Below are 10,365 nucleotides of genomic sequence, written 5' to 3' on the forward strand. Positions count from 1 at the left end.
CGAAAAGGGGGAGTCTCGCTCCCGCAGGCCTTCCCCACGCTCCCATCCTCCCCTTCGTTCGGCGACACCCCCCCCCTCTCCCCTACCAACCGTCGTGCCTTCTGTGCTGCACCGGTTGCGTGAAGGGGGAGAGAGGGCTCCCAATTAGCAGCTGTCCTGACGCGCGGGATCTCGTATAAACGCGCGCGCCGGCTGCCCAAGACCCAAAAAGCCGCGAGGCCGCTGATGGCGAAACACCGGGCTTGCGTCTCCGGAGGCAGCCGGTGTCGACGTCGCGTCCTCACCGCGCTGATTCTTTTTTACTTTTTTTTGTGTGTGTGCGTCGCCTGCTGCTACTGGACGCGACGAGTTTGCGTCAGCTACTACCGAGCACGTGCTCGCGGAATGAATGGATGAATGAAACAACCAGCGTAACGTTCGGTTTCCTTCAATCGCTCCCCTCTTTCTCCCCACGCGCTTACTCTCTCTCCCTCTTTCCAAACCTCCTTTCCTTTGTGTCGAGCTTTCTCCGCGCATCCCTTTCTTTTTTTTTCGGTGTCATCTGCCCTATCGAGCTCTACGTGCGTGAGAGTGAACATTGGAGTCCGCCTCCCCCCCACAGCGCCCCCTTCTCTTCTTTTAAACAGACTCGTTGTCCCCGCCACCTTTGTGGCGTGAAATGTGCGTGAGTGGTGCGATTACGAGCGCGAAGAGACTTGTGCCCTTTCTCTTTCTTCCCTTCGCAGGGAAGCGAGAATGAGAGTGGACAACGCGGAGGGGCGTGTGACGTAAGGCCGGGCCTGTCTGTGTGTGCGCGCCCGCGTGCCCGCTAGAGAATGAACACTTCCCGCTTAAATGACTGAACGGCGAAGCCCGAGCTGCCATAAACGTATCCGGTTGCGGGGCTCGGCGATGATTGTTTGCAAGCGATGAACGTGACTTATCAGCTGTTCAGGCCTCTCGTCGTTCGGCTTTGTTTATCGTCCTCAATGCCTACGCTTCGCGATACTATCTCGCAAAATAAGAGAAAGAAAAATAAAGCGTTTCATAACTTTTTCAGAAATTTTGTGAAGCTGCGGTCACAGGCTACACGTTGGAAACTTTATTTAATGAATGACCGGAACATCAAACAAGTTAGGTATTATTGGCTTTGACCTTCATTTCTCTTTCATTTATGAAGAATACAAAGGCGCATTAGTTTAGTAACGTACGTTAGCATAGTACTACGTTAGCATAGTACTGCTTACTACATTTTAGTAGCGCAGGCAGAACGGGACGTGGTATTCGAAACAAGCAGATAGTGGTTACATTGCAAAAGAAGAGATAAATAACAACGAATGCCCCAAGAAAATGCCTAATATTTTTGTGAAAGTGCGAAATATATTGCGGTTCCTCGTAGTTTCAACGCCCAATGTAGCAGGAAGAAATTTGAGGAAATTCTTACGTTTAACAGAAGTACGTGTTTTGTATTTATGGATGTAAAAGAAAAAAAATACGTAGTGCTGTCGCAAGAATTTATAAATAAAATGATGCATCCACGGCACTGACTTGCTTGGATTCTGTATTTTATAATATAACATGTTACTTTTGAAGAGCTGACATTTGTTTAATGATAGCAGTTTGATTTCTTAGGCAATGTGACCTTCACTTCTAAAACACTCAGGCTCAAGTGACGCGTTTGTTCAATCTCACGATAGAATTGGGACTACCCGATACAAAAAAAAAAAACAATAATATGGGATATTTCGTGCGAAACAGCATGTTTATATACTATGTATATATGTGAACATATTCCATTGTGTAAATGCTTATGAATCAGCGTACTACGTACATTGTAGTGACTTAGTGACTGCGTATCGTAGTGGCGCCTATGGCAATAGTTACACTGTTCACGTGCTCATGTCAAGATACGTTTGCCCGGTCTCTCATCACTTACCCCATCTGCGTCCCCAAATGAAATCATTTTCAAGTGTGAGAGCAGCTTCAAAGAACAGCTGTTTACAGCCGGCTGGTAGGCGCAGGCATTCCCACCGGCTGTGACGGCTGCCCGTGTCAGCTGCCTCGGCGCCTGCTCCTTGCTCATTGGGACACGACTCGGAGCAAGAAAACGATCTCAAGAAATGAAATATTTTCGTAGATGCATGTCATACGAAAAATTCGATCTTTCCCCCCAAAGCGATTCGAATTTCCGTGAGGGATCTTTGTTTAACTGCACTGAAGTATCTTTTGATTTCGATGTTTTCATTGAAGCCTTCTGGTGCCGCATACCTTTCGTTCACGATTCTACGTCGAATACACCTATGCGTGACAATGCTCGTCTCTTGGAGGTGTCAAGCACTCTACGTTAGGCATCGCGAGATGTAGATTTTTTAAACTGTCACACTTAAAGAAGCAATAATACTTTAGTTAGGCCTAGAACCTTTCTCCTGACACACGCATCAAGCGAAAAGTCAACGCCATAAATACGCATCTGCCAAGTTCGTGAGAAAGCACTCATAATTTTCAACTATAGAGATGGGCACATTTATTTATTTATTTATTTCGAGTACCTGCAGCGCCCGAAGGGATTATTGCAGGGGGGGAATATACAGTGTACATAAGCTCGACAAAATACAGAACTGGTCAACCAAAAAATAACACAACAATAGAAAAAAATTCACGCCACTATATGCTCAGCAGAAATGCTCTGAATGATGTTTCAGTGTGACAATCAGCAATTTCCTGCGGTAGCTAATTCCACTGTGATATTGTGTGTGGGAAAAATGAATGCTTGAAGACGTTTGTTCTACAAATAAGCTCTCTTATCTTTAAATAGTGGTCACTTCTGTGAGACAAGAAATGAGGAGGTAAAAGGTAAGTTTCTCTATCTATTTTAACCAGGCCGAAATAAATTTTAAAAAGCATTTCCAACCTCATGTTTTGTCTGCGTGTGCTTAATAATTCCCACCCCAAGTTATCCTTAAGTGCTGTAATACTAGAAGTAAAGTCATAGTTATTACAGACAAAACGGGCTGCGCGGTTTTGTACATGCTCGAGCATATTAGACAGAGTTTTGGTTTGCGGGTCCCAGGCCATACAGGCGTACTCTAATATGGGTCTTACGTTCGAAAAATAAAGTAGTTCTTTAATTTTGGGGGGAGCTAGCCGGAAGTTGCGTTTAACAAAATTTAGCATTTTACAGGCTTTCGCTGTAACATATTCAGCGTGCTTAGTCCAAGTTAAATTCGATGAAAAATAAACACCAAGATACTTATACTGAGTTACTCGCAATAGCTGTACATTGGGCCTCTTCGATTTTCGCAGTTCTGGCAGCCCGCTGGTAGCCAGACGGCAGCCAGCTAGTTCCGGTTCTGACAGGAAGTCACGTGGGCTGGGATCCCAAGACAACCCGAACCTGCCCGAAGTTTGCAAAATCGAACGCCGGTACAGCTGGCCAAATGTAAACATGCTACCAGCATGGCAGCGCCCGTCGAGACCGACGCGCGCTCGGCGTAGTCGGCCCATTTATGCGTTGCCACCTTGAAAATGTATAGTTGCATTCAGGAATACGATCGATTTCGCACGATTTCGCGCGACTCGGCGCAGGACGCGTACTGGGCCAACCTCGCCTTGCGCAGCGCAACAGATGGCCTCCGACGCGGCAGATGACAAGACGCGAAATCGTGATTGTATACTCGAAAGCGATAGCTGGAAAATCCCTGTTCGCAGCGATCACGTCGCTCACCGGCGACATTGATGAGTTGGCGCTGTATCATCACAAGACATGAGAAAGCAGGTTATCGGGTACGTCTCATACGCATAAAATTTCGCGCCGACCTGCTTGAGCTTCGATTTCAGAAAGTTTGTTGTGGCTGATGGTGCTTCTCATTTAAGGAGCTGGACGCGGCTGGCGCGCGAAAATGTACGTCGCCTGTGACCAGCGAAACGTTTCACACGAAAAACAACATCGGTCGCAATCATGAGAGCAATAAGCCAATGTACGTGTGTCTAAATGTACCGAGTGCAATCAGTGTATTCTTAGATCAACGGCCTGCAGTTCGAACACATATCGGTTTCGAGCTGCCACCTAAGCATACGACGGAGAGACGGAGCGAAAACGGGCTAACTGCAAAGCCTTCGCTAACTGCAGAGGAAGGAGAGATATACATACGCGGAATATGTGAAAAGGAACGCCACCAGAGAAAGACGAAACGAAGATGTACCGCAATGTGTGAATGAGCGTATACAACTTGCGTGGAACACGATGCCGATAACATGCACGCATGAGAGCGCGGCGCGCTGTTCACCGCCGCGAAGAAGCAATCGGGACACACACACACACACAAAAGCTTCAAACGGTTCACCACGGCTCGTATCACACCGCTTCGCGATGCGGAACGGAGCGTTAGCACCTAAAAAGATAACGCTAGAAGTAAGGAAATCCGGAGATGACCGTATACAGTTGGCTGAGCGAGATAAATTTAAGTCCTCAAGCGCCCGCGTTGAAATCCGTGAAGTCCCCGTAAAGATGGCGGCGAGCGCCCATCGCCTCTTTTAGTCGTCTGCTAGCCAGAGAACTTCCAGAGAGCAGCCAGACCAAAATCGTCCTGGCAGGTTCTGGCAGCCCGCGGGTAGCCAGAACCGTCCAGCGCGAGCAAAACGAACGCCCGGCGGAAGTGCGTAGTGTGGTGGGCGGAGCAACCCGAGAAAAACGAAGACGCTCTGGCTGGCTCTGGCAGCCCGCGGGTAGCCAGAAGTGGAAAATCGAAGAAGCCCATTGTCTAATGTATAATGAAATAGATGTGGATTTTCTTTACGTGTAAAGGACACGCACTGACACTTACTGGGGTTTAAAGATATTTGCCACCTAACACACCAGCGTGTTATACAGTCCAAATTGCGTTGCAAATATTCGTGGTCAGTGGCAGACCTAATGCAGTGATAAATCACACAATCATCCGCATACAGACGCACTTTGCATGACACAACCGGAGCAATGTCATTGATGTAGGCCAAAAACAGCTATGGCCCTAAAACAGACCCCTGGGGAACTCCCGATGTAACATCAACATAATCAGATTGTGAGCCATTAACTACAACACGTTGCATGCGTTCTTGTAGATAACATTTAATCCAATCAAGCAATGAAGGAGAGATACCGAGGGATGATAGCTTATACAACAGTAAAACACGGGGAACAGAATCAAATGCCTTTCTAAAATCTAGAAATATACAGTCAGTCTGTACACCGAGATCGAATGAATGAAAAAGATGGTGGCTGAATTCTAGGAGCTGGGTCGAACAAGAACGACCAGACCTAAAACCATGCTGATATTTGCTAAAAAAATTATTGTTTTCTAGATGTTTTATTAGGGAACTGTAACTGTAAACGGGAACTGTAACTGTAATTATGATAAAACAGCTTAAAGGTCGGCGTGAATCAAACTTCCGACCTGCCTTTCTCTCTAGTTAATTTAGCAGAAAACTCAGTTCTTGGATTTCTCAGTCGTCGTCTACAAGGCACTTCCTGCCTATGTATCACTGTACGCATATGTTCATGAAAAGGAAACGTTTACTCACCGTCATTCATGGGGATTGAACTAACACCTCTACTTAAATGTTCCTATACTTAGATGGTAGGTAGCGTGCTACGGATGCTTCATTGCACATTGTAATGCACATTGCGCATTTTGGTAGATTGTACTGGGTGTTGTGTGTCAAGCGGACGCTTAGCGGGGTGACATACGTGCATATACTTCCAAGGCCACAGGGAACAATACTGCAGCGGACAAAGACGGCGTTGCGTGCTAAGCAATGTTGTTCCAGATTAGGTGGCAGCTGTAAACGCTTCACGCACTTTCAGGAGGCTTTGTATGTATGTATGTATGTATGTATGTATGTATGTATGTATGTATGTATGTATGTATGTATGTATGTATGTATGTATGTATGTATGTATGTATGTATGTTTGTATGTATGTATGTATGTATGTATGTATGTATGTATGTATGTATGTATGTATGTATGTATGTATGTATGTATGTATGTATGTATGTATGTATGTATATATGTATGTATGTATGTATGTATGTATGTATGTATGTATGTATGTATGTATGTATGTATGTATGTATGTATGTATGTATGTAACCATTTTCCCGCCTGCCTTGGACACTAGGTAGTAAGTGGTCGAAAAGTTAGCGCATCGGGCTGCTGTGCTGAGGTAACATGGTTCGAAACCAACCATCGCGCCAACTTTTGTCTGTATATGCCAATGTGTACATGCGCGCCACTCTTCAACGAACCTTTCAGGTTTACATGGTTCGCTGTAGACCAGGGACTTGGTAGGCACCGCTGTTCGAAGAAACTCTTTGGCGCCGACTTGGCGGAATGGGTAAGCACCGTTCGGCCCATGCTGGTCTTCACTGAGTCTGTCTGATGCGAATTTGGGTCAATGGCTGTGAGCTAGAAGATGCGCGCCATTTTTAGATGAACGTGTTTGACGCCATCGTGGGCAACTGTTAATGTCCACTTGTTATGTGCTGCTCTAAAATGACGAAATATATCACAAAGATATCACTAATCAAAACCACTCGGGTTGTTGTCCCATAGGGCAACAACCCGACACAGTAGCAGGCTGCGCCACAAATTCACTCGGTATGTGACGTTTTCAGTGAACCCCTTTCACGACAACGCTTTAGCGAGCTGCGCCATGAATGCCCTGGCTATGTGCTGCTCTTCAATGAACCTCTCACTAACTTGGGTCAATCACTATGCGGCCCTAAGAGTGGGGCCAGCGAGGGAACCATTCTCAGCGTTCGCAGGCACTGGCGTGCCACGCTTCTCGTCTCGGAGGCCACCCGCATACTTCTCGGCAGTGCCACTAGATGGCGCAGCGTGTCCGGGTAAAGCGCGGGCGAGGAGCCAAGGTGCCGCATGACGCGTTTCACGTGCAGGCACGTGCAGGCACGTGCAGACAGCGGCGCCTGATATCGTCAAGGGCTCTTTGGCAAGCTTGGTAGAAGAGTCCCGCTGTAGTGCGCGCCTCATGCATAAATTGTTTCGATGGTATCAATATGTTGTACCAGTCTATCGATTCAATGCAAGCGCATTATTGTCGGCAGGCAACATGAGACTGGTGCTGCCGCAATTTTCTTTTCGTATCGGCGCAGTTTCGTGACTTGTGCTCGCCCGTGCAGTCATGCATATCACGCGCACGTCCTCCCGGAACCATCAGGCACTTTCACTACGGAAGCGACATCACTCGTCAAACCACCTCGTGTGTTTCACCAAAGTTATCCTCGTATGCGGCGGTCGAATCACTTCACATGTCACTCTTCAGTTTGCAGTTATTCGAGTATTTCGTACAATGTGGTCTTTTTTTTTGAGAACCTGTTTGTAAGAAAACCGCAATCACAGAAAGTAAGGCACCAAAAGCTTTGCGAATCTCCACAATCCCATCATCATCATCATCATCATCATCATCATCATCATCATCAGCCTGATTACGCCCACTGCAGGGCAAAGGCCTCTCCCATATTCCTCCAACAACCCCGGTCATGTACTAATTGTGGCCATGCCGTCCCTGCAAACTTCTTAATCTCATCCGCCCACCTAACTTTCTGCCGTCCCCTGCTACGCTTCCCTTCCCTTGGAATCCAGTCCGTAACCCTTAATGACCATCGGTTATCTTCCCTCCTCATTACATGTCCTGTCCATGCCCATTTCTTTTTCTTGATTTCAACTAAGATGTCATTAACTCGCGTCTGTTCCCTCACCCAATCTGCTCTTTTCTTATCCCTTAACGTTACACCTATCATTCTTCTTTCCATAGCTCGTTGCGTCGTCCTCAATTTCAGTAGAACCCTTTTCGTAAGCCTCCAGGTTTCTGCCCCGTAGGTGAGTACTGGTAAGACACAGCTATTATATACTTTTCTCTTGAGGGATAATAGCAACCTGCTGTTCATGATCTGAGAATGCCTGCCAAACGCACCCCAGCCCATTTTTATTCTTCTGATTATTTCCGTCTCATGATCCGGATCCGCAGTCACTACCTGCCCTACGTAGATGTATTCCCTTACGATTTCCAGTGCCCCGCTGCCTATTGTAAATTGCTGTTCCCTTCCGAGACTGTTTACCATTACTTTAGTTTTCTGCAGATTAATTTTTAGACCCACTCTTCTGCTTTGCCTTTCCAGGTTAGTGAGCATGCATTGCAGTTGGTCCCCTGAGTTACTAAGCAAGGCAATACCGTCAACGAATCGCAAGTTACTAAGGTATTCTCCATTAACTTTTATCCCCATTTCTGCCCAATCCAGGTCTCTGAATATCTCCTGTAAACACGCTGTGAATAGCACTGGAGAGATCGTATCTCCCTGCCTGACGCCTTTCTTTATTGGGATCTTGCTTTCTTTATGGAGGACTATGGTGGCTGTGGAGCCGCTATAGATATCTTTCAGTATTTTTACATACGGTTCGTCTACACCCTGATTCCGTAATGCCTCCATGACTGCTGAGGTTTTGACAGAATCAAATGCGCAATCCCAACCGACATCATAATTAAGGAAATTAAGCTTTACACGTGCTCCACATCGCCGCTTACATCGCCCACTGCAACATCGAGCTTTTTCGTAACAGAAAATGTATAATGAAGAAAGAATTAAAAAAAAGTCGAAAGGGTGGAAGAACACGCAAGCTGGTAATCTGGCCTTTTTCGTTAGCACTCCGACAGTCAACGAAAGATGTGAGAGAAGGTCCGGTTCTTTCTTTCACTTCCTACGTTGGTCGTCGCGTAGTAATAATAAAACTATTTTAAAAAAGGAGAAACACTAAGGTCTGATATCTGTGCGACTTTCAATGCCTGTACAAGTATACCCGACATCGGGCACCTATGTATAGCGCTAAACGTTATGCACGTCGTAATTTTTTTTTCCGTGCTATAATTCAGGGGGATAAGCCTCAAGGCATACGGAGCATTGAAAAAAAAAGGCCACAAATAAACGCAAGCACCCCTGTGTAATGCAGGTGCTGCGACTATGACATCGTGAATTTGACGTTTCGGCAATAGGCTAATACTCTAAAACCGTAGGCTTACATCACTTGGGAGATAGTGGACGCATTATACCCAGTTGACAGGACAGGACGCAGTCAAATCAAGTGCTGAGAGTCAGCCGTAGGCGCACAAATGTAGCCCTAGCACTCGTTAAACGTTTTAGGTTGCCGACGCCCGGGCAGATTTGACAACTAGCGTAAGTGCAGCTCCAGCACAAAACTTCCCAAAATAAATTTCGGTCACTCAGCAAAGGTTGCGGAGAAGGAATTAGTAACACAGGGGTGCGAGCGTATGAGGGCTTGTTAGTAACGCTCGCGAGTCAAAAGATAGCGAAGTAGATGGAGTTTCGATTATTAATGATGGGAGAGCCAGCCATATTGCACCGCATCAAATGTATACATTGTAACGGTGATGTGTCACGACTTGTATGTAGCTTATGTGTATCGGTTGAAGATTTCGTATTGGTAAATATTTTCGATTTCTTCAACGAACACAGTAAGTCAGAGTTCTGAAATTCTGAAATAAGTCTGTCGCGTTACATTTAAATATTGTAACTGATGTAACAATTAAAAATTATTATTTTTACTGCAACTCCATACCACCCGATGCTCCTTGTGAAGACGTTGTGTTATATAAAATATTTTGCTTCCTTGGACAGATGGTACTGAAAACGTGAGCACCAGATACCTGAGTGTGCTGAGTGTTGGGAGGCAGTATTTGCTAGTGGTATTCCACGGCGAAGGTGAAAATAACGACTTTGGCTTTGATCGAGAGCATGTGTAGTTCTGTTACGATGCTTAGGACAAAGTTTGTGTTACCGTACACAGTGTATAGCCTATGTACTGGCATAGGCTATTCACTTTGCAGACGACACACGCTTGTACAATAATGCCTCAGGGCGTGGCGTTAAAAGTCACTCACAAATGAGCTTGTTCATGTGTCAGAAGAATATGATCATGGTAATGATAATGGTGGTGATTGCGACGATGAGAGTGATGATTTATTGTTGAGGACATTTTTCTGCGGATGAAACACGACTACAACGCGCTTCGGCGCACACTTCACATGAATAACGACGGATTTCTGTCGAGGCTTTCATTGTACATTTAACACAATGAAAGCTGGAAATGACATCTGTGTTTCGCAGATGAAGGCTTTCTCCACACGGCACAACTAAAATTGCATTTGTATGCAAATCTTTATATGCGAGAGTGCTGCTGGAATTGCGGAGAAACAGGTAAAAGAACAACGGGGCCGAGAAGCACCAGGCAGCAAATCTGCGATGCGGAGAAATTCTGCATGACGACGACTCTGCAGTATCGACTTCCCTGTCCGTCTTCTTATGCTCCATGTA

The sequence above is a fragment of the Dermacentor albipictus genome, chromosome 6 (genome assembly GCF_038994185.2).
Source record: "Dermacentor albipictus isolate Rhodes 1998 colony chromosome 6, USDA_Dalb.pri_finalv2, whole genome shotgun sequence".
NCBI classification, from domain to species: Eukaryota; Metazoa; Arthropoda; class Arachnida; order Ixodida; family Ixodidae; genus Dermacentor; species Dermacentor albipictus.